The following is a 24,237-nucleotide window of genomic DNA, read 5'->3' as shown; positions in this document are numbered from 1 at the left end:
CAATATTTTATGTGATGCTCAATTTCAGATTTTTATGGAAAATAAACATTCTATGTCAAAGTACAGTTGTAGTATTTAGTGGTCGTGATTTTTCACAACTTACACCACAACTAACACAGATTAAACTCTCCCCAAAAGTTCATCCCCGCTGACACATGACCTCTTCCTTTACTTGCTGATTGTCATATTCCTGAAATAGAGTTCTCATGAAAACAGGGCAGAAATGACTATAACTTCCAGCTTTTGCTGGAAGTGAACACCCAGAACCTGTTACAAGGTGAGGTGACCCCTGAGGCCTCTCCTGCCCACGCCCCTGGGGGGTCCCTCACCCTGGAGCCAGGCCTTGGGCTGACCCATGGCCTTGTGAGGAGTGGGGCCCGGCTGTTCCCCCCGCGCTGAGTTACCGGGGTGCCTCTGCCCGCCAGTGCTTCGCTGCTTTTTGTTTGTGCAGATTAGCCTTTAATCACGTCACCTAACATTCTAGGGAGTTCCCAGGCGTGCCTGTAGATTTTATAGGATGATAGAAAAGCCATAGTCATACCAGCTGTAGGAATACTATTGAGTGTGTTTGCAGGTAAGAGAACATCATTATTTCTTGGTCTAGGTTTTTTTTTCTAGTTGTCTCAGTGATGAACGCTGAACGTATTGGTTTAAGTCTTTACATGCTCCTGTGTGTGAGTGTGCACAAAACCCTGCCTTCTTCAAATAAACCTAGGGCTCTGTCAAATTGAAACATAGTTGAAAGGCTTTCTGTTATGATTTCTTTCTTAAACCTTTGAGAGGAAAAATGTTAAGGGTGACTCTGACATATCAGACTGCCTCTTGTTAAGCTTTAGGTCTTGTTACATCCATCTGTGCTGGATCTGAGAAGCAGAAAATGTCTTCAGGGGTTTCATCTCAGATGCCCCAATTCAAAAGCCAGTTACGGGAGGCGTCTCATGAGGCCTTGCTCCACCAGCCCAGAGGACTGCTGGAAGGGAGGTGCTCCTTAAAACGAGCCATGAAGGAAAGGTGATGGAAATCCTCCTCGTGCAAAAGGTCTGTCTTATCATGAGAAGTTGTCAGGTGAACGGTGGGGATGACTTGTTCAAGGTTGACTGAGGAGAAGACCGTCAGACAGTTACAGGATTGCCCAGCTCTGTGGCTCAGGGCTGACCCCTCAGCAGCAGGTGGCCACAGCTCTCATTGCATGGCCCTGCATGGGCCTTACGCATGCATCACTGCCCTCCTGTAGTGACATTCTTCACGCTTCTGTCACCATCTCCATCAACTACTAATGGAAGTACCTCTTGGTAAAGTTAGTGTCAAGAAGTAGAAGAATCTGGTCGTTTTTCTGCCTTTTTCAGTGTGAGATGTAGTTTGGGGTATTCCTAATGAAACCTTGGGTTGTAAATTGAACAAGCCACCTCTCATGGTCATCACAGCTTTCCTCACATAGTAGAAGTGATAGTACTCATCCTCCTTGCAGAAATACCAATGTGAACAAGATCAATGGTAATAAAAGAAGTGTATCTTGAGTTCCCTTTGGCTTCCTGTGGATAAATGCCATCCTCCTGAAGGAAATCTTTTAATATCCCTCCAAATGAGGTCACAAATGGAACGGAAAGAGGAGAAAAACTCTCCTAACTAGATTTTAATCCCAGGACATGCAAGGTCAAGCTTGGCTGCTTCTCTGAACCAATGTTGAAATAAAAGGTGGGGTTTTTTTCATGAAACACTAAGTTTATCTGAAAGGTTTTGCCGCAATAATTTTTTCAAAGGCTATTAAGCTCAAGTTGTCCACAAGAAAGGTGTGGCGGAGAGGAGCTTTAGCTTTGAAAGCTGGTTGGCTGGGTTTTTTTTCTGAGGGCTACTTCTTGGTGCCGAAGTGGTTCAAGGCTTACCTGCCATGAGTTGCACCACTATCAAGTCATGAGACTTACAGAATAAACTTGCCTAAAGGAGGGAGAATTCCCTTCTTAGCTCAACATACATGGTTCAGATTAATATGTTCTTATTTCCTTCTTTCTTTCCCTAGGAATTTTCCTCTGGCAAAATTGAATGCTTCAGTGGACACTGTTTGAAATCAATGAGAAAAAACATGCCGCCCTGTTCAGACTCTAGCTTTGACAAAAGCATGGAAATATTAAGTGAAAATGTCAATGGAAGACACTTTACGAGGTATTGTATTTCTAGATGTCCAATCCCTGTTCAATTCATAGAATTAAAAGGAAAAGAGAAAGCATGCACAATGAGTCATGTCATGATAAATCTACAGCTAAAAATGTGCGGGGCAGTATGATTATGTTAATGTCAGTGTCAGTGTCTTAGAACCAGAATCACTCTTCTTAGTAAAAGTCTTCTGCTTGTATAAAAAACGTGCATCTTTTCCCAACTCCTTTGAGATCTCTCCTCCGCTTTGGTTACTGAGATGTTATTTGCACTATTGAGACTTCAAGATTAGCCGGTTAGGAAAGTTGCGTCCTTACCGAACTGTCTGCATATGGTACGCAGCAGACTTGGGACCTGAATCCTCAGTGTGGTCCACAGGCTTTTCTTTGCATGATGTGGAGCACTGGATTACAAACTTGGTCAGGTTTCCTAGTCTTGATGGGGAACAGTACAATACAAGACTTCTATGCAATATTCTAATACAATAATTCTTTTCTTCTTTCTCTCCTCTGTTCTCTTTCTTAATGTAGGCGGTTGGCAAAGCCAAAGTCAGACCAAAAAAAAAAAAGAATATAAAGAAGGTAAGTAGTGGTAACTCCCTAGGATTCCTTTTTACTCTGGTTTCTGAGAAGGATTGTGTTTGGTCACTCCATCTATTTAACTTGGCCACAAAAACTGCTGAACTTATCAACCCAAAGCAGCTGAAGTTGTGAAAATAGATAGTGAAAAGATAGTGAATTTCCTACGAGTTTTAGAGGTAGGTGAGAATAGAAGGATATGCTATTAATTCCTGTCAGGCTTGGGGAGAACACAGCTTGAATTCCAGCCTGCTCTTAGGCACTAGTGCCTGAGAATCTGTTCCTTAGCTCAGGTTTCTTTGTGACACGGATTTTCTGGAGTCTGCAGGACACAAATTAATTGAAAATCGTTCTTGCAAATAGGAGGTAATATTTGAGTTAAAAAGTAATTCAGCCATGAGGCGCACAAACCCGCTGATGTGGGGAAGGTGTCACTGAAGTTCAGTGATTCACCTTGGAACTGAATCACTGTGCTGAGTACACAAGCAGGCTTGGTGCTGTGAGGCTGCTTGCTGGCAGCTGGGAAAATGTGTTATTTCCAGGCAGCGTCCTGCCAGCCATGGATGGGCTGAACGCAGGAAGGGGCCTGAAATGCGCTTTGTGTGTAGTAATTCAAGTTCTAATTGTGCACTACTTCCTCACTGACCTCTCTTAACTGTTTTAATGATAGTGCAAGTAACAGACCCGTGGCAAAGGATGCTGTGTGGTAAATACTGGGCAGATCGTTTTTAAAGCAGGCAAGCGTTTGAGTTCTTTGCTATTTGGGAGTTTATCTTGAGACGTTTCTTATCTTCTAGAGCTTTTGTGTCAGGATGCAGAAAATGAGTGATGCATGCTTAAACAATGGACTAAAACCACGCATCTTAAGAAGAGACTTCCCACATAAATATTTTTTTAAAAAAACTATTCGATACAATTTGACATGAATGGAGTAAAAACACCTTAGAGAGAGGTATTTGTTGCTTTCACTTTTCCAGAAAGAAGTAACTGGAATGAACTTGCTTCCTGCATGGAACAAAAGCTGCGTGTTTGTTTTCATCAGATTGGCTTCCCAGTCTATTAAAAAATTGCTATACAAGTCATGCTTTTAGGTAGGTAGTTTAAACATAATTAATTTAAGTTGAATGCTGTGGTGATGACAATAACTTCCAATTCAGTATTTAAAGAAAAAATCAAGCCACTGCAGATTTTTTTACATTTTACTAGAGCAACGGTGAAATAAAGGGACTAACGTATTTTCTGTCTCAAAATATTTTATACATTAATGCATTGTAGTCACCAGAACACTGAAGACCGGAGCTGATGCAAAAGCTGCACAACAAGTCCATGAAGAAAACGGGGATTTGGAGGTCCGCTGAAGCTGCAGACTTCAACAAAGTCGTTACACCATTACAAATCAATCTGTTTTGTTCGACAAACTTATAACAAAGTAAGTGGGTTTTTTTCATGATCTTACAAAGCTACTAAAATGAGCCTTACTAGCAAGCCTTTCTGCTATGGCATAATATTGGCTAGGGACTTTCTCCTTCTTTTGACAACAGAAAAAGGTATTGTTATTCCTGGCAGCAAGAGCTAAATGTATTCAGTGGTCAGGCTGAGACTTCCCTACGTGCCCTTACGTATACGGTACATCCGTGTGACAACTGCTGGGCTGCAGGTGCCTTCCATAGTAGAGTTCCAACAGGGTGGTGCAGCTTGGAACTTCTGGGTTGTTACTGGCAACCTCTGCTAACATTCCGTGGTCGTTGATCAGGTAGGGTCTCCTCCTCGTCCTCTGCCTGCACTGGTATGTCCTGCTCGCAGGAGCAGGCAGTGCCCCTGTGCCGTAAGAAGAGCCGGTGGGGAAGACGGCTGGCCTGGCTGAACAAGGAGCTTATGCTGAGGCTCGGGGAAAAAAAGAGAACTTACCACCTCTGGAAAAAGGGGCAGGCAAGTGAAGAGGAATACAAGGACCTCGTTAGGTCATGCAGGGAGGGAATTAGGAAGGTGAAAGCCCAGCTAGAGCTCAACCTGGCCACGGTCGTGAGGGACAACAAAAAAAGCTTCTATAAATACATTAACAACAAAAAGGGGGCCAAGGAGGATCTCCATCCTCTACTGGATGCGGCGGGGAACATTGTCACGAAGGATGAGGAAAAGGCTGAGATACTTAATGCCTTCTTCGCCTCAGTCTTTAACAGCCACACCAGGTATCCTCAGGGTATCCGTCTCCCTGAGCTGGATGACAGGGATGGAGAGCAAAATAGGCTCCCCATGATCCAGGAGGAAGCAGTTAACGACCTGCTATGCCACCTGGAGACTCATAAATCTATGGGGCCTGATGGCATCCACCCAAGGGTGCTGAGGGAGCTGGCGGAGGAGCTTGCCAAGCCGCTCTCCATCATTTATCAACAGTCCTGGTCAACGGGGGAGGTCCCGGATGACTGGAGGCTTGCCAACGTGACGCCCATCTACAAGAAGGGTCGGAAGGAGGATCCGGGGAACTACAGGCCTGTCAGCCTGACCTCGGTGCCGGGGAAGGTTATGGAGAGGCTCATCTTGAGGGCGCTCACGGGACACGTGCAGAATACCCAAGGGATCAGGCCAAGCCAGCACGGGTTCATGAAAGGCAGGTCCTGCTTGACCAACCTGATCTCCTTCTATGACCAGGTGACCCGCCTAGTGGATGAGGGGAAGGCTGTTGATGTTGTCTACCTGGACTTCAGCAAAGCCTTTGACACTGTTCCCCACAGTATTCTCCTAGAGAAGCTGGCGGCCCGTGGTTTAGACAGGTACACTCTTCGCTGGGTAAAAAACTGGCTGGATGGCCGAGCCCAGAGAGTTGTAGTGAATGGGGTGAAATCCAGCTGGCGGCCGGTCACAAGCGGAGTCCCCCAGGGCTCAGTTTTGGGACCGGTCTTGTTTAATGTCTTCATTGATGATCTGGATGAGGGGACAGAGTGCTCCCTCAGCAAGTTTGCAGACGACACCAAGTTGGGAGGGAGTGTTGATCTGCTTGAGGGTAGGAAGGCTCTGCAGAGGGATCTGGACAGGCTGGATCGATGGGCTGAGGCCAACCGGATGAAGTTCAGTAAGGCCAAGTGCTGGGTTCTACACTTGGGCCACAACAACCCCAGGCAACGCTACAGGCTTGGGGATGAGTGGCTGGAAAGCTCCCCCGCAGAAAAGGACCTGGGGGTGTTGATCGACACCCGGCTGAATATGAGCCAGCAGTGTGCCCAGGTGGCCAAGAAGGCCAACGGCATCCTGGCTTGTATCAGAAATGGTGTGGCCAGCAGGAGCAGGGAGGTAATCATGCCTCTGTACTCGGTGCTGGTGAGGCCGCACCTCGAATACTGTGTTCAGTTTTGGGCCCCTCACTACAAGAAAGACATGGAGGTGCTGGAGCATGTCCAGAGAAGGGCGACGAAGCTGGTGAGGGGTCTGGAACACAAGTCTTATGAGGAGCGGCTGAGGGAGCTGGGGTTGTTTAGCCTGGAGAAGAGGAGGCTGAGGGGAGACCTCATCGCTCTCTACAACTACCTGAAGGGGGGTTGCAGAGAGGTGGGTGTTGGTCTCTTCTCCCAAGTGACTAGTGACAGGACTAGAGGAAATGGCCTCAAGTTGCGCCAGGGGAGGTTCAGGCTAGATATTAGGAAAAAGTTCTTTACCGAGAGAGTAGTGAAACATTGGAATAGGCTGCCCAGGGAGGTGGTAGAGTCACCCTCCCTGGAGGTATTCAAGGAGCGTGTGGATGTGGCATTGTGGGATGTAGCTTGATGGACATGGTGCTGTGTGGTGTTGGGTGGGTTGGTTTTTGGTGTGTTGTGCCTTGTTGTTGTTGTGTGGTGGTTGGCTTGCGTGGGTTGTTTGTGTGATTTTTTGGTTTTTTTTTTTTTTTTTTTTTTTTTTTCAGGTTGGACTTGATGATCTTACAGGTCTTTTCCAACCGTAGTGATTCTGTGATTCTGTGATTCTGTGAATTATTGTTAATACATTGATTTGTGTAAGGTGTGGGGCTTTGTACTTCGCAGCAAAACTGTTTAACCTGTTTTTTGGAAATAGGTGCTTGTGGCTGCTTAAGACTTCCAGGTCTGAGAGCATGTGCGGGAGGATGTATTTGGAAGGTGTTTCATGTGTAAAGAATTTGGGCACAGCCAATGTTGAAATTTGCCACTGGTGTCTCTGTTTTGGGATTGCCAGTTGCAGAGAGGTCTTCATACCAGAGCATCTTTTATGTACTTGCCCTCTAAATGAATTTTCTTAGCATCAGAACTGCCTTCACTTTTAATTAACTTTTCTTCCATGCTTATGAATGTTCTTATAATGCTTGGTTGAGTTAAGATACTGAGGAAAGTTGGATAAAGCCAAAGTGAAGTAGTCCCAGTGTTTCTGCCTGTCTGTCCATGGCTTAATTCTCTTTGTGAAGCCCAAATGGACATTGTTTTCAGAAAGGTTTGCCAAGTGTAACAGCAGTGGGATGTTTTTTCCAGCATGTATAGTCATGGAAAACCAGTACAAAACTTAGATTACAGTTAAGAGAAGAACAAGCAGCCTGTTGTCTGAGGAAGGCTGTGAACTGAAAATTACTTAATGCTGTCATGCAGAACAACTTAAGTGCTATTATAAACTGCCATAATTTCTTTCTGTTGTCTTACTATGATCTTTAGAATTCTTATTTTTCTCTTGCTTAAATGGATTTTTTTTACTGTGCTCACCGAGAGGGAAAATAAACCTGAAAACAGTGTATTTTTGCAAATCTCAAATGCTTGTTCTTAAATCTATAAAAACCTTGAACATTTGATCTAATTTTTAAGTAGTGAGAGCTTGCATTCATGTATGTGCTGTGTTGACTGGTGTGGCTATTCGTAAGTGCTAAGAGTTGTTGAAGTAAACCCAGTTTAATGCCTGCAGTGACCTTTTTCCTTTATTTACTCACAGACATTAAATAGAAAACAATTTGAACACGTATTTAACTATTTAGGAAGTTTAAGCTCATTTGTAAGGTTTTCTGCATTCACTTGCCATTGTTATAAAAGCAAAAACCTTCTAGCTGCATCGTAAGTTAGAAAGCGCTTTTCTCTTTCTCCTTAATTCAAATCAGGTGTCTTCCACTAAACTTTCGGAAAGACGATTTGAAGGGAATTCACAAGGATCGAATGAAAATTGGAGCACGTCTGGCTGACGTTGATCCAATGCAAACAGATTGTTCAGTAAGTATTTTTAGTTCATTGTGTCAGTGAGATGTTTCCAGTGTTTATGAAAGCTTTCAATAACATGCTGTCTACAGCTACCTTGGTTTACAATTTTCTCTCAAGCAGTTTGAAAATTGCCCAGAGCATTTCCTTTGTGCTGACATACAATTTCTGATGGAACCTTATCAAGGTTGCAGCTTTCTTTAACATATAAAATGTGTTCTTTTGAATTTCTCTTTAGGTACGGTTTGATGGTGTGGGTGGTCTTTCTGACCACATTTCAGCTTTAAAAGAGATGGTCGTTTTTCCTTTGCTTTACCCAGAAGTCTTTGAGCGATTCAAAATTCAACCTCCAAGGTAACAGACATTGTTTCATAGAATCATAGAATGGTTTGGGTTGGAAGGGACCTTAAAGATCATCCAGTTCCAACCCTCTTCCATGGGCAGGGACACCTTCCACTAGAGCAGGTTGCTCAAAGCCCCATACAACCTGGCCTTGAACACTTCCAGGGTTGGGGCGTCCACAGCTTCTCTGGGCAACCTGTTCCAGTGCCTCACCACCCACATGGTGAAGAATTTCTTCCTTATAGCTGATCTGAATCCACCCTCTTTCAGTTTTAAAGCCATTACCCCTTGTCCTGTCACTACATGCCCTTGCAAAAAGTCCCTCTCCAGCTTTCCTGTAGGCCCCTTTTGGGTACTGGAAGGCTGCTCTAAGGTCTCCCCGGAGCCTTCACTTCTCCAGGCTGAACAATGCCAACTCTCTCAGCCTGTCTTCATAGGAGAGGTGCTCCAGCCCTCTGATCATCTTTGTGGCCCTCCTCTGGACTTGCGCCAACAGGTCCCTGTCCTTACGTGGGGGGCCCCAGAGCTGAACGCAGTACTCCAGGTGGGGTCTCATGAGAGTGAAGTAGAGGGGAAGAATCACCTCCCTCGACCTGCTGGCCCCCCATTTTCATGAGACTATTCAACTGAGGTATCAATATGTTTCCATGCTTCAAAATTTTCAGGAGTGTTGATGGGGTTTTTTAGCAGTAGTAAAAAGTAATTTCTTAAAAATGGATAGAATCCAGAATATATGTAGGATCAAAGATGTACTGTGTGGGGAGAATATACTTTGAAAGTGTCTTGCCTTTAAAAGGCAGGGTTGGAGTGTTTTTGTTTTGAGTTCTACGTACAAGTCAACTTCATTAGTTTATAAGCAGGAAGAAGGAATTACCTACTGGTAGTCAACTGTAATTTGTTTCTTGGAAGTCCAGTTGTCTCTCCCACCGACTCTCTTTTTTTTCAAGTGCTCAAGTATCAAGTTTACAATTGATAGGACTTGCAACTAGAACCTTGCAGCGTTTGTTGTACTTAGTTATGAAATGAAATTATTAGTTAGCTTTACATATTCTTGGTCAGCAAAACTCAATCATGGTATATTGAAATACGACTTTTAATCCTTTGCTTTCAGTAACTTTAAAAGTATTACAAAGAACGACAACAAAATCTGTGTTTTGCTTCTTTATTCATTTAAATTCTTTTTGAAACAGCAGTGTATTGGCTTTTCTAGCTGATGGCTATATTTATCTGATGGCTATATTTATCTGATAGCTATATTTATATATCCCAGCTTCAGACTTCCTCCTCATTTATCATCAGCAATGGGAGACCAAGTCCACTAACTTAAAGCTTTTTACGGGAGAATTAAATGCTTTACTATCAAATCTTGCCTTTTGTGAAAACAAGAATGAATGTGCCGTGTATCATTGAAGAATGAACTGGTGATTCATAAGTTAGCCCAGTCTTAGATTCTGTGCTGAAGTTTGTTCTTGTTTGGCTCCACTGTGCTGTAACCACCCCTGTTAGTTTGTCAGCAGTTTTGGAAGTGTTGTTCTGGGACACTACGATCATTTCTCAAGGTTCTGTACATCTGCATGATCCTCTTTATTCATGTTGTTTACTGCCTTGTTGAGTTGTGTAGGAACACAAAACTTCCATCTGGTTTGACTTTTCTCACGCTTCAGCTGTTACCGCTCTCTTACACGTCAAGTGTAAGCTAGAGAGAAGAGTTGTGTGTTGTAGGGATGAGGGTTGTAATAGGTACTTTGCCATGATGTTTTTTTCTTATGTGAATCTTTGGTATTTTTAATTGCAGAGGCTGTCTCTTCTATGGCCCTCCAGGGACTGGGAAGACACTGGTTGCTCGTGCACTTGCTAATGAATGTAGCCAAGGTGACAGGAGAATAGCCTTTTTTATGAGAAAAGGTGCCGACTGCCTGAGTAAATGGGCGGGGGAATCTGAACGACAGCTTCGTTTATTGTTTGATCAGGTAAGGTGGAAACGTGCCACGTGTTCTGTCCGAGTTGTAACTGTGGTTTTCTGTGGTCAATATTTTTAAGAACTCACTCTTTTTTGGGTTTTGTCAGTTCCTTCCACTGAAACGGGATTGTCAGTGTTTCTTTTTTCAGTGGGTTTTTTAGGGGCTTGAAATCTTGAGATGTATTGGGAAAGATTAATAAAACAAATGAGAGAACCTCGCAAAGCACCCCCCCCCCCAAAAAAAAAAAAACATCAAACAGCCACAAAAAAGGTTTCAAGAGGCAAGAGACGGTGGCTTTAGATCAGAGGGAAACAGATGCAGGCTGCAAGCATGGTCATTTAAATTCATAACAGAAGCTTGCTTCCAGAACCTGTAATTGAATTAAGTCCTGGCTCTGTTCTCGGTGGTTGCCAAATAGCTGTAAATACTACTGGTATGATTTGTTTCCTGTCACCCAGTCTCAGTGGGTTGACATAGCTGCTGTCTTCTGTTACTCGTGCCACTTACTCCGTTAGCTCAATTAGTAGAGATCCCTGATGCTAGCTGGAAAAATCTAGCTCCAGTGACTTTCCAACCATGACGTTTTTCTCTTTAAAATTGTGCTGGTTTACTTATGTCAGTATTCCTGTGTTTTCATTCTAGGCCTACCAGATGCGACCTTCAATTATTTTCTTTGATGAGATAGATGGTCTTGCTCCTGTGCGGTCCTGTGAACAAGACGAAATCCATAGGTAGTACATTTTTTGTACCTACATAGAAGCTGCTTGATCTTTGTGAAAAGAAGACCACAACCTATTTAACTTCATGTGACACATTCATTTGTCCTGAAAACTAGTAATTCAATGCTACTAAACTTCAGATGGTTTTTAAACAATAATTGAAAACAATTCACTAAGCTTGATAGCAGCACAAGACCTGTGTTACCTTGTCTGTTTTTTTATGTCTCAAAACGAGTCTTTCAGTAAGGAGCATCTCATCAATAAAAGCTTGTCCTTTTTGAGTGGTCATTGGAGAAGGTCATGTAAAATGTAACAAAATTTACTAACCCAGTGAATGAAAATTATATTTTTCTGTTAGCTCTATTGTATCAACACTTCTGGCACTTATGGATGGGTTAGACAGCAGAGGAGAGATTGTGGTAATTGGAGCCACCAACAGGCTGGATTCTATAGATCCTGCTTTACGAAGACCCGGACGGTTTGATCGAGAGTTCCTCTTCAGCCTGCCAAATAAAGAGGTCAGAACTTAAACTCAACCCTAATGCTAATGTGGCAAAGTCCCTCTTTGTAACAAAATCACATAACAGTGCAGTATCCCGGAGCAGTTAAAGTCGAAATCAGTGTTGTACAACTTGGACAAAAGAGTGATGTCTGGAGAGAGCTGCGTTGTGCTGTGGAGGGCAGATCTGGTACTGAATATATATGACTAAGATGATTTCAACAAGTAGGTAGTTCTAGAATTAATTTTGGTTTCACTGTGACCAGCCAAGAAAAGGGGATGCTGCTAGTCACCGAAATGTTTAAGTAAGGATCAATGTCTGAATTAGCTATAAATTACTGCTATCTCATCTGGAAAATGACAGAAATGGTGTGCACGCAAGAATTCCTTTGTGCTAACAACAACTTTTACCAAGGCTGGTGCTGGAGCAACTTAAGATTTTTCATTCCCAAAGCGGTTCATGTTTGCTTACTTATTTAATCCAATTAGGCACTTTCACCCTGAAGCGCTCTTGCTCTCAGTTCTTGGTTTATGAATGGATAGTGGACGTACCTGTGTTGGACTGTTCCCAGGCTGGGTATCCTGGGCGTTACCTATAAGTATTTGGGGATCTGACATTCTTACTGGTACTCGTTAACAGCGACTTGGACAAAGATGTGAAGTACACTGCACAGGTGCAGGGCTTGGGAAGCTTCTAGTTCAATGGCAATAGCTAAGCAATGAAAAAATAGGTATATAGCAACAAAAACATATTGGGGGGACGATAGTGTGCAAAACTGGAACCCTGTTTTTGTGGTTTTTCTCTGGCTACCGCTGAATTGCTTTTTCTTTTAGTAGCACTTTTTGGAAAAAGGATAAAATGCTTATTGGAGTGAAGGCTAATAAAAGTGCACTGAGCAGTGTAGTTAACACACACATTTGCCTCCAGTTTCTATCTGCTTTCAGGAACAGGAGAGGAGGTGCCATGAAATGGATATAATACACAGTTCCCTACTGTGGAAGAATTCTAGAAATCTGCCATAATTGATCTGTGTACCAGGAAATACTTAAATGAAAGTCTTGCTAAGATCAGACACGAAGACAGGCAACATTTGACATTTTCTGGATCAATGACAGGAGTTTGAGTCATAATTATTGTTCTTCGTAGTAACTGTAGCAATTTGAAAGGTAGTGCTAGGACTGTCTTCCTTGAATGAACTGGCAGAAAACCAAATTTGATGAACTAATGAGCCTGTCAGCATGAGATTTTGCTGAATTGGAGAGAAAAAGTATTTTTATTAATGTGAGGTGGTTTTGTGTTTTGTTTTTTATTTTTAAGAGAAAACTTAGGACAAACCAAAATGCAACCATTTTGTTTCCAGGCTAGAAAAGATATTTTCAAGATTCACACACGAGACTGGACCCCTAAGCCACTGGACATGTTTCTTGAAGAGCTAGCTGAAAAATGTGTTGGTAAGTTTGAAAACAAAGTCAGTCCCTGCACGTGACTGAGTCCTAAGGAATCTGAGCTTGTACCAGGCAGCACCCAAGCTCTTGTGCCTTGCTGCAGAGTGAGGCAGCTGACACGCCTTGGGAGCAAACAAAGTTAGATGCTTCTTTTCTTGTCATTTTCTTCTTGTCTCTCAGAACATTAAAGAGCTTTGGGGCCTCTTCCTCAGGACTAAAGTTCTGATTAGGAGGCCGCTTCATAAGCGCAGGGTATCAGGCTGCGAGCCACGTAACAAAACTTCTCTGCAGTTCGGTAACGCTTTGGATTATCTCTTAGCCTGTTAATTTTTAGCTGCATACAAAGTCTTTCAGTGTTGCACTTTGGAAACCTTGGCCTTGACTTCTGTGTTGCCTGAGACTGACATAACATTTGATTCTTGTTTTGTTTATTAGGATACTGTGGTGCTGATATTAAATGCTTATGTGCTGAAGCTGCCCTCTGTGCTCTGCGCCGCCGCTACCCTCAAATATACAAAAGCAGTGAGAAACTGCAGTTAGATATTGCTTCTATTAAAATAACAGCAAAGGATTTTGTCATGGCTATGCAGAAGACTGTTCCAGCTTCACGGAGGGCTGTGGCTTCACCTGGGCGAGCACTATCACCTATTTCAAAACCACTGCTTGAAAACACACTAGCAAGAATTTTACAAGCCTTGCAGAGAGTATTTCCCCACGCAGAGCTTGCTCTAAAGAAGGGCCAACAGCAAGGTATAACAATAGTAGCTGCTTCTTTAAACTTCTGCCAAAGCAAAAACTTCCGATTTGTGCAATCAACGTACAGAAACCTCTCAGCCATAATGACAGTAGGATTTTATAATACGCACATGCACGCCTTTATTTCAGGAATATCGTGCATAGTTTTTATTCTGGATTCTAAACTGAAGTGCTGGATGGGAGCTGTGAATGACTCGCAATACCTAGGAGAGAACTACGCATTCTCTCCTAGAGCACCCTGTTTCTCACAGTAGCTAATATCGTGTTTATCATTCATAGAGATGGATTTAAGGTTTAATGTGTGAGGCACCTCTTTCAAAATAAATGTTTAAATGGGGGGAGAGGGCATTTTTACATGAATGCTTCTAATTCCTGTGAAGAATGTCAGAACCACAATACAACTATAAGTGGTTTAAGCTAAATATTGTTACAGCTATCGTGATTTTTAACCATAGTCTCCTAATTTGAATGTTTGTGGATCACACTGTACGCCTGCACATGAGATCAGAATGTTTCAGTAACGTATACTCTGGGGCTTGGCTTGCATAGCATATGTGAGCTCACACTCCTGACTGCATCAACCCTGACCAAGTTGTCTGTCGGTTGGTGACAGCAAATAAATTGATAAACTCGCTGCACTGCTGATTAACGGAGATCCATGAATAGTTAGTTATTATCCTAATCCCTGGAGAATATCCTACCAGTATTACTCCCAGTAGAGCTGGTAGATTGTTTGCATTGGTGAAAGAGGCAGAAACCCACCAACAATATAAAAGCAGAGAGGCTAAGGGATTGGTAATTGCATCCCGTCTCCGTTGTTGGCCTTTCATGATCTCTTCCTTCGGGGATCTTTGAGGAGCCTTATTTAGAAGATGTGTTGGTCTGTATATTCTGACTCACTAGTCCTAGACAAAGGGAAGTCTGTGGCCACCACATTCACTTAATTTCCCCACATCCAGTGGGGGAACCTGCTCCAGAAGGAAGTGGCCTTGTTGGGTTCTTCAGGTGCCTAGGAACTACAGAAGTTCCTAATCATCTTTATTCTAAGGAAGAAACCTCCTGTTGTTTTCACCAACAGAGAGAGAATACCTTATGCAAATCATGTGATGTAGGACAGCTTTGTAGAGACTTGTGCAATCTCCTTAGATCTGTGGTAGGATAAACTCTTCAGAAAATAACATTCTGCATGTGCTCTCAAATGAAGAAATACAATATAAGGGGTCTCCAGCACTGATTTAGAAGCTGTATTAATGTGAGAGGAAGATATGGACTATTCAGGAAAGTTAACAAACCTCTCTTGTCTTTCAGACAGTTTAAATCATATTTTAAGAAATTATGTGATTGACAGTGATGAGGAATCACCACCAATCTTTGAAGATAAGCCAACTCCTGAAATGCCTGGTAGACAAAAGGAAAAATTCCTCAATTTTAGCAGGTACATATTTGTCCCTTTATGTTTGCATTATTAAGATGGCCGTGTCTGTAAACAGTTTTGGTGTGAGGGGTGGTAGATGAAGAAGTAGAGGGGAGGGGTGTGGGGGGGTGATCAATATTTGCAAGAAGTAAGCGTGAAGATCCAGCTGGGTACTGAGGTTCTAATGGAGTACACTGCCATAACCCATCAAACTGAATGGCCCAGCCCTCTTTTCCTAAGTCAAAGTGGTCCACAGACTATTAGAATGTGTTGATTTAATCCATGGCATTCCTTGAAAGACTCAAGACCAAAGAAACGTGCTGCCTGTCCTTTTAGCTAAAAAAACCCTACAGATTCGTGTAGACATCTTTTGCCCTTCTAATTTCCAAGATTGTTAAACCAGTAGCGAATTATGTAGCAGAAACAGAACTGAGAAATGGTTTGTTAAAACACTGTGAGAAAAACTTAAACAATGTCTGCATTTTGTACCTTTAACCGACTAAGTTTATGTTAACTTTTTAACATTTTAATGTGGAAGTCATATAAGCTGACAGTTGAAAAAACAGATTATTGTCGTCACTGGTGGGTCAGTTATTTTTCTCACTTTCTATTGCTGCGCTGTCCAGAAAATCTTCTGACCTGCTGAGCTTGGTTAGGTCTCTAGATCTTTGACTTCAGCCAGCAAAGGTACAATAGTATTGTGGTGGAAAAAAACGAATGCTCTTCACCAATGTGTTTCATGCTAGTAAAGCAGGATTACTAGGAAATTAATAGACAATTCAAAGATGAAACATTAGAATGACTGAATAAAATAAATATACATCTTAATACATATTGAGTGTACTGCTGTAATTTAACCAGTCCATTTGTGTACTTCTTCAGATACAGCTAATGTGTTTCAGTGCCCACGTTAATTTTTTTCTAGAAATGTTGTTCTACTCCTTCCTTCCCACTATCTCCAGTAACTATGGCCAAATTTCAGCTAAACTAGACAGATGTAGAGATCTCACAGCTACTTAAACTCAAGACCTACTGAAAATCAGTGTCTACGGGCAGTGAGGAGATCCAGATTGGCATGTGCTGAGAGAGAGAGTTGTTATTCTCCCCCATATCGGGTTACTGATGAGTTGTCACATGTGTATTTAGCTGGACAGTCCCCCTGTATGATTTAAGAGCCGTTACTTAACCCAGCCAAAGGAACAGCAGACATGCTGGGGATTGGCAGGATTTCTTAAGGGAGGTATGGCACAAGTTTTTTAAAAAGAAAATGGGCTTTGACAGTGTTCCTGATCACAGACCAGCTTATTATTTGCTGGAACATGGAGAGTATTTACCGAAAGGGAAAAAAAAAAGAAAGAAAGGTGTATAGGAAAAAACCTTATCCTCTGTGTGCCTATTCATCACCTCATTTTTAAACTTGTTTTCTTCTCCCTGTTCTAGAAATGCTTATTACCAGCCAACATCTTGCAGGCCACGGTTCTTACTAGTTGGAGAGCCAGGATACGGGCAAGCTTCTCATTTGGCACCTGCAGTAATACATGCCCTGGAAAAGTTTCCAGTCTATACACTAGACCTATCTGTTCTGTTTGTTAGCATCACATCATCGGAAGAAACATGTGCACAGGTACCTTTTTTTCTCTTTAATCTCATAAACTAGTAAAGTAAGCAAAATTCATTGTTAATGGAGGTGCCCTGGTTTGAATGTGCTGTTAGGTTTACTTCTGTCTGAAAAGCCACTTTTCTGCTAGATCAAATGATACCAAATGAGGATGTTACATGTGGCCCTATCTTTCATTCCAAAGGAATGGAAAGTGAGGATGTTGCTAGCAGCTTGGGAAGCTGGGAGGTGCTGCTAATAAACCCCTCTTTATAGCAAGAAGTCCTCCCCATCTCGGTGGGATCCAGAAAGTTGTTTTCATTGCTGCTTAAGAATCTGTGCTCCCAGTAGATGGCTCTGCAGCAGCCTGACTGCCTGTCATGCACTTTTTGTAACCTTCATTTTCATTATATTTGTAAGGCAATCAAGCTTTTGGGGAAAAGAAGTGTTTCTTTTCTTATATATACCTATACAGCTTGTACTGCTGCAGTATATGCAGGAAAAGCGTTAAAATTCATGGAACGCTTACGTTTGTTTTTCTTATACTATAGATTAAACATAAGCAGATTTAGTGCTGTTTTCCTTTTTACTTTTAGGCAGGAAATCCGCTTCGTTGTTTGACATCACTGTATTAAAATATTTTCACCTTTAGTAGCAGCATTTGAGAGCTCTACAAGTAAGGATGGACATGTTACATGACTGGAGACTCATTTGTCACATAAGAGGAACAATTCCTTTTGTGTTATGTGATGGTTGCACCTGCGGTCATATAACTAGCATGTCTAGTCACTGCCCGGATATACCACGTGCACTTCCCGTCTTGTGACAGGAACTCCCTGAATATTGATAATCTGAAAGGGTGCACAGAGAAATTTGTCATGTGAAAGGACTGTTGCCGCTTCCCTCATGTGGTAGATGCATGTCCTCTTCTGTGATCGAGGTACCATCTGTAGGCAATGGCTTGTGGTCTTCCAAAGCACGTAATCTGGTCTGATTGATAATGAGAGGCTGTGAGTGATTTAGCTATTCAGGCAGCTATTCAGACTGGTCACCTCTTATAAAATGTACGTGAAGTTATGAATTGTAACCAGGCTTCTTTCACAGTGTCAGCCCTCATCTTTTCACATAGGTCTTTGCTTGTTCAAACTGTGCTTCAGAGTGACTTGGATATGTGCGCACCCTGAATTGAAAATGGTGCAGTCAGAGTCGTGTAGTGATTTACCCAGGCTAATACATCTTGCTCAAGGGTTAGTCTTGTTTTTTCAGGCACACCACCACAGCAGCTGAGTTGTAAGGCTCTTTAGGCATTACCTTAAACCTAAGTAGTTTTGAAATCAGGCAGAGATTCAGGTCAGTTTCTGTCTGTGTAGCAATGTCCATATTTGAGTAAAGTGAAAATTTTACCTTATTGTTAAGGAGTTGTTTTTTGTTGGATTGTTTTGATGTTTTGGCTGCATGTGCTCCTATTTCATAAGACAGTTTGACTGACACGTAGTTATTTATTAGCCTGTTCTACATGGTTTAGTTTTCTTATCCAAGCTTTCATTTTACCAGTTGATGCGAGAAGCACAAAGAACAGCACCAAGTATCATTTATATTCCACATATCCATTTGTGGTGGGAGGCTGCTGGAGCTACATTGAGAGCTACTTTTACAACACTACTGCAGAACATTCCAGCATTTGCTCCAGTTTTGCTGCTTGCAACATCTGATGTGTGTCATGCAGATCTCCCAGAAGAGGTATTTCTGTTGATACTTTTCTTACTTTTTTTAGTCAGTTTTTTGTTAATTTATAAATCCTTTAAACGTTGGAGTACTGTGCACTCTTAAGCAAATTCATACTGTTATTACTCAGGCACCCTAACCAGGTCTCTTAAAATTTGCTTAGACAAAACAATGCTTGAAAGCATTTGCCTAAAGTGTTTTCTGAGTAAAGAGATTGACTTTGACCCAACTTTTTCCCCCTTCTCACACACTCATGCTCATTAGACAGACATAAACATTTACTTCAGACAATAATTCCAGTGACTTCAAGATTGTTAGGTACGTACTTAGTCAAGAATATACGGTGCTTGAAATGTACATGGGAAAAAGATACTTTTACTGAAAAGTGAAAGATAGTTTTACAGAGAAAGTACGATGGTCACACTCTTAATGATGGAATGTAATTTCAAATTTAAATTCTTTATTAAAAATTTCAATTTCTTTCTTCATATCAGTGAAAGCTTTACAAATCAGAAAGCTAAGTTCCAACTTCTGTTTAAGTAACTTGGAAATCTATTTTTAGTTGTATTTCTTAATAAAATTCAGTAAGAGTATGTGCTTAGCTTTCTAGGTATCTGAGAGTGTGCATTAAAGGAAGGTGTTCAAAATGTGAATATGCTGCTCTGATTATTTTGTCTCATTTACTGGGGGGGAGAGAGGGGGTTGCCTAGATGTGTTTATCATCAAATGCTTTGAAAGGGCTTAACTTTCTACAGAAATTCTTCTACGGTTAATAAATTCTTTCTAAAATAAGTATTGAAATTCCTTCCATACTTTCTGGTAGTAGAGATTGAAAAATGGAGTAAAACTTGGAAGTGTGCAGCTTTAGACACCTCATTTAAATTAATTTAAAAAAAACCCACAGCACCTTACCAAAAAAGCCCACACTTGTCTCCTGAATCCTGCCTGTTCCTTCGATAGCTGCCATAAAGATTCAAACTAAAGGACAGCAAGGCAGGTAAATACAAAATAAGCAGTCTAGGAGGTGCTGAATGTCAGCACTTTATCAGTGTATCATAGGGTCCCTTCATTGAGCTTTAACTCTAGAGGTGTTCTTTAGAGAAGATACTTTAATTTGCCATGCTAACCTATGAAAATCCAGCCTTTTAAGGCCAAGAAGATACCTTTTCACAGTTTGTCTTATCAAGGTGATTATTCGGTTTAATTTGGAAAGGCACTCATCTTTTTGGAACAGAACATGAATTTGTGTGACCTTACATCTGAAATATCTTTTCTCCTCATGCTTTAGATAAAAGAATTGTTTATTAATGATGATGAAGTGTTCAAAATCCAGTTGCCTAATGAGGAAGAAAGAAGAACATTTTTTGAGGACTTAATTGTAAATCAAACTGCTAAACCTCCTGCATCAAAAACTAAGACAGGTGAGGATATTCTACATAGAAAACTTTGCTAACTGTAAGTTAACAGCTCTACAGCATTTGCTTTGGTGGTAATTTTCTATCAATAATTTTTCATAGGCTTGTATTTGAGTACCGTAAATTGACTAAAAGTTTCTGATTCTTTTAAGCTTGGCAGACATTGGAAGTACTGCCTGTAGCACCACCGCCTAAGCCTCCACAGCTGACAGAGGAAGAAATAAGACAGCTGGAGGAGCAGGAGGAGGATATATTGCGTGAACTGAGGATTTTCTTAAGGGATGTGACTCGTAGACTTGCCGGTGACAGACGTTTCAGAGCATTTACAAAGCCTGTCGACCCAGAGGAGGTAAATTAGTGTTGATCTGTAATACCATTTTATCTGGGTGTATTCATAATGTCTGCGTGTTTATATTTCTCAGAGTTTGTGTGCTCTTTATAGGAAGGTTTGTCTTTGTTTTTAGGACTGTACTATTCTGATTTTTCAAGAAGCAGGAAGTTTGCTTTTACTTTTGCTGACTCCTTGAGGCCCTCAAATGTCTGTTATTTGAGTTTCACTGAAAGCCCCGGGTTCCTTCTGCAATGCCTTCAGAACTTTAGAATATTTCAGTTGGAAGGGACCTATAACGATCATCTAGAGCGACTGCCAGTTAGACCGACTGCCAGTTAGACCAACTGCCAACACAGTTCACTCATGAAAAGGCTTTGACATGTAGGCATGTTACAGCACTGAAAAGCAGAGAGATCTCTTTCTTTATAATTATAAACAGTATCTATAGGACTGTTTTAATAAAGCCTAAAGCTCTTTAATTGACTGTCAGTAGTTTCTGTGAGAACAGGAGTAAGAACAGCAGTTTTTAAAATAAATTCTAAGATTCTATTCTCTGTTTCATCTGGGGCTCCTCCGTATAAGATCAACCATAAGGGCTGTGTGGTTTCTTCTTCTTCCCATACGCTTCTGTCTTTTTTTTTTCTCATGTAATGTATTGAATAAGTCTAAGCCAGGGGCATATACTTCGAAGTCAGCTGTCGTTTTAATAGAGCTTTGCATTTCAGCAAAGTCCTGTTCCCCTAAACATCCACTGACTTGTCTTTCCCTTTACTTCTAGTTTCTGAGATGTAAATAACCTAAACAAACCTAGATGTCCTCATCTCTACTAGTCATTAGGCTCCTTTTATGGTCTGAGTAAAGAAATCGGCACCTCTCGGTCCAGTTATCTCATGCAAAAGTAGATGCCTAGGACAGATACTTCAAAGGTGCATTCCTGCACCTTTTTCTTCCCGCCAACAACAAAGAGAATCTCGGGTGACTCTACTGAGAAAGCTTTCTTTGCTGTGATTTGCTGAAGCAAAGTGAAATGAATCCCACTCTGGGTGTCTGCTCCCTTCTCTGCCCCACACGTGCTTCTGACCTCCCTGCTTCTTGTTTTTCCCTCTTCTGGTCTGTCTCTTCAAAGCCAGTTGAAATAGCCCTTCTATTTTCAAGCAACTAACTGGTTAATTTCCATATCTTTGGATGTGTCATAAATATTTGGGGTTTTGAAGAAGTCCTTTATTTTACGTTATTAAAATAATTAATGTTGGTAGATACTGTGTTAAATCTCTGAACACGCATATTTCATTTGTAGGTACCTGATTATGACGCAGTTATTAAACAGCCCATGGACCTTTCGGCAGTTCTCTCGAAGATTGACTTGCACCAGTACCTAACTGCAGGAGATTTTCTAAAAGACATCGATCTAATCTGCAGCAATGCTTTACAGTACAACCCAGATAAAGACCCTGGAGGTGAGAATGTGTTTTTATCCCTAATTTGGAAAAATTAAAAATGTATAAATTGATAAACGTCGTCTGTGGACAGTAGACTTGGAATTAGATCATTTTAAACATCCACAGAGAGCATTTCTTGCCAGGATGTAAATGTTGGAGCATTAAACTACTTGGACAAGAAATTGTGATAGAAGTGTTGATCAGTAACTAGTGCTTTTGCTTTAATGATTAACTTTTATGTTGTTATGCTGAAAATATTCACTGAGATAACCCTTCAGAACCTATCTATGAAAAGAGCAAAATCTTTCGATAAGTAATCAAAATAAAGGATTTCATCAGCTTGTAGAAAAGACTCAGTTCTGACTGTAAAATTTCAGATCGTCTCATTAGGCACAGAGCTTGTGCTTTGAGAGATACTGCATATGCCATCGTGAGAGAGGAAATGGATGAAGATTTTGAACAACGCTGTAAAGAAATTCAAGAATCTCGCAAGAAAAGAGGTATGGTTTTTGACGCTAATGATTTCAAGACTTGTCTCGGTATTTGTAACCAACAATGCAAGACACAATTCTTTGCTATCTGTTCTTTGTTGCAAGGTTGTAGCTCTTCAAAGTATGCTCCGCCTTACTACCGTGTAATGCCAAAGCAGAACTATGTTCCTGGCTGTGAGAAAACAGACCCAAAGTGTAACGAAAAGATGAAGATGCCAGCAGCGCCTGTAGATTCCAGTACACCGTGCTCTGAAGGCAAGTTGCATTTTATTCAGACTTTCCTGGAGAAGGTGCTAAAGTCACTGATACCTTCTCTGGTTTTGTGACATAACAGGTTTCTGTGATGCCTGGTTCTTCGTGCCAGAGGCGTTCAGTGTTTTTAATTTGCTTCAAAACGTGAGATAAATCCAGAGGTCATTCATTCGATAGAGTTATGAAGTTCAAGTACAGTGGATGGTTTACATTGTAAGACACTGGACTTGATGACCCAACTGACATTTAACGGCTCCTAAATTGCTCTCTCTTGAAGTCAAAAATGTTGTACATGGCAGTTTCTGAATACTCAACTAGCTTTTAGTTACGAGAAACAGTATTTTTCCCTTCCCTGCCCTCAAATGCTAAAATCTATGCCACCTCTTAGTGTGATTTCCAACTGAAGGGGGAAAGGGCAGAAAAATAGGGGAGCAATAATAATAGATATGTAAAGGAAAGACAATTATTTCCTCACTTTTCCTGTGAAAAGGACATGAAGGAACAAAGGGACTTGGGTCTCTTTCGGCTAAAACGCATGACATGGTGTGAACTTTCCTGGTCTCCATAACAGGACTAGGAATTTTGCCATTGACTTCACCCATGCGCTTTGTGCAGTACTCCGTCGATACAAAGAACGGTGGGTTTTCCTGGAAGGCAAAAATGCTAAGTTTGTTTTAAACAAGGTTAACAGAAAGCGTGTGAGGTGTAAGTCTTCACAGGCAAATTTTTCTCCAGCAAATATTCCCTTAAAATTGTCTCTTTAACTCTGCCCAACATGTGTTTAGCTTCTGAAGTTTACAGCTTTATAACCGATTTGAAGAAGGGCTCGTCTCCAAATGCTTTTCTGTTCATCTATATTAGTTCACGTAGTAAGACAGTAAGCAACTTCACCTAATAACTTTGCTTTCTGGTAATACTTCCTATCTAAAGTAAGAATTTTCTGCTCATAAAATCTTGAAGCTGATGGTTTTGTGAGTGAAATTCTGTAGCTGGCTTTTTAAAATCTAATAGCAAATTGACCTCATTAACTTGCAACTCTTTCTCTAGACATATGTAGGGAGACAGACAATGTTACCTGAGCTCCTTTGATAATTTTCCTTGTAAGTCAAGTAAGATGAGGATGCTGGATTTTGAAGGAAGAACTGTTCTGGTAATGTTTTGGCTTACTTTTTCTGATATCTCTTTGTAGAGATGTCAAAAAGGAAACGCAGAAAGAACAAAGCGTCTTCAAGTATCGCAGCAAAGAGGAGGAAATTTTAGTTCAATAAAGAGAATAAAGTTCCAGAAGACCAAAATGAAGCAGAGAGTGCGGAAGAGTCTCCAGAAGAACATGTTTCTAACATGGATTGCACGGAAGTTGAGTCCACGCAGGATTCTTCTATGGAAGAAAATGGAAGCGTACTTCAAGAACGACAGAAAAATGGGCATGAAAATAAATCTGGGTCAGAAAACGAAAGAGAGAGGGTTCTTCTTGTGGCTAAATCTGCTTCTGAAAAGAAAAGTGTCATGCTTTCTGAACATTCAGACCTAAGAGAGGACAGTGAAATGCCAGATTGCCAAATAGCAGAAAGTTCTGAAGACGGAGATTCAAATGGTAAGTGAAAGGTCAAACAGGTCCTTTAGCTCCTTTTTCTTCCTGAGGAGGATTACACTATTTATTAGGAGGGGGGAGGGGGGGGGGGGAGAAGGGGAGGGGAGGGGAGGGGAGGGGAGAGGAAATATTTCCAGTCGGAAGGGACCTACAATGATCATCTAGTCCAACTGCCCAACCAGTCGAGGGCTGACCCGAAGTTAAAGCATGTGGAGGGCACTGTCCAAATGCCTTTTTTTGGGGCACTGACAGGCAGGGGGCATCGACTACTGCTCTAAGAAGGACTGTTCCAGTGTTTGACCACCCAGGAAATGGTGGGCATAGCCCCAGTAAAAGGGGGAGAAAGCAGCACA

At 41.5% G+C, this 24,237-nt stretch overlaps 1 pseudogene; it reads left to right on the top strand.

Annotated features, from left to right (window-relative positions):
* Nucleotides 1-2,026: 2,026 nt before the first annotated feature.
* On the top strand, nt 2,027-23,895 carry LOC132321099 (ATPase family AAA domain-containing protein 2-like; annotated as a pseudogene).
* The last annotated feature ends 342 nt before the right edge of the window (nt 23,896-24,237 follow it).

This window comes from Gavia stellata, unplaced genomic scaffold, assembly GCF_030936135.1.
Source record: "Gavia stellata isolate bGavSte3 unplaced genomic scaffold, bGavSte3.hap2 HAP2_SCAFFOLD_56, whole genome shotgun sequence".
NCBI classification, from domain to species: domain Eukaryota; kingdom Metazoa; phylum Chordata; class Aves; order Gaviiformes; family Gaviidae; genus Gavia; species Gavia stellata.
The sequence above is the reverse complement of the archived record's forward strand: the minus strand, read 5'-3'. Positions and strand labels throughout refer to the sequence as shown.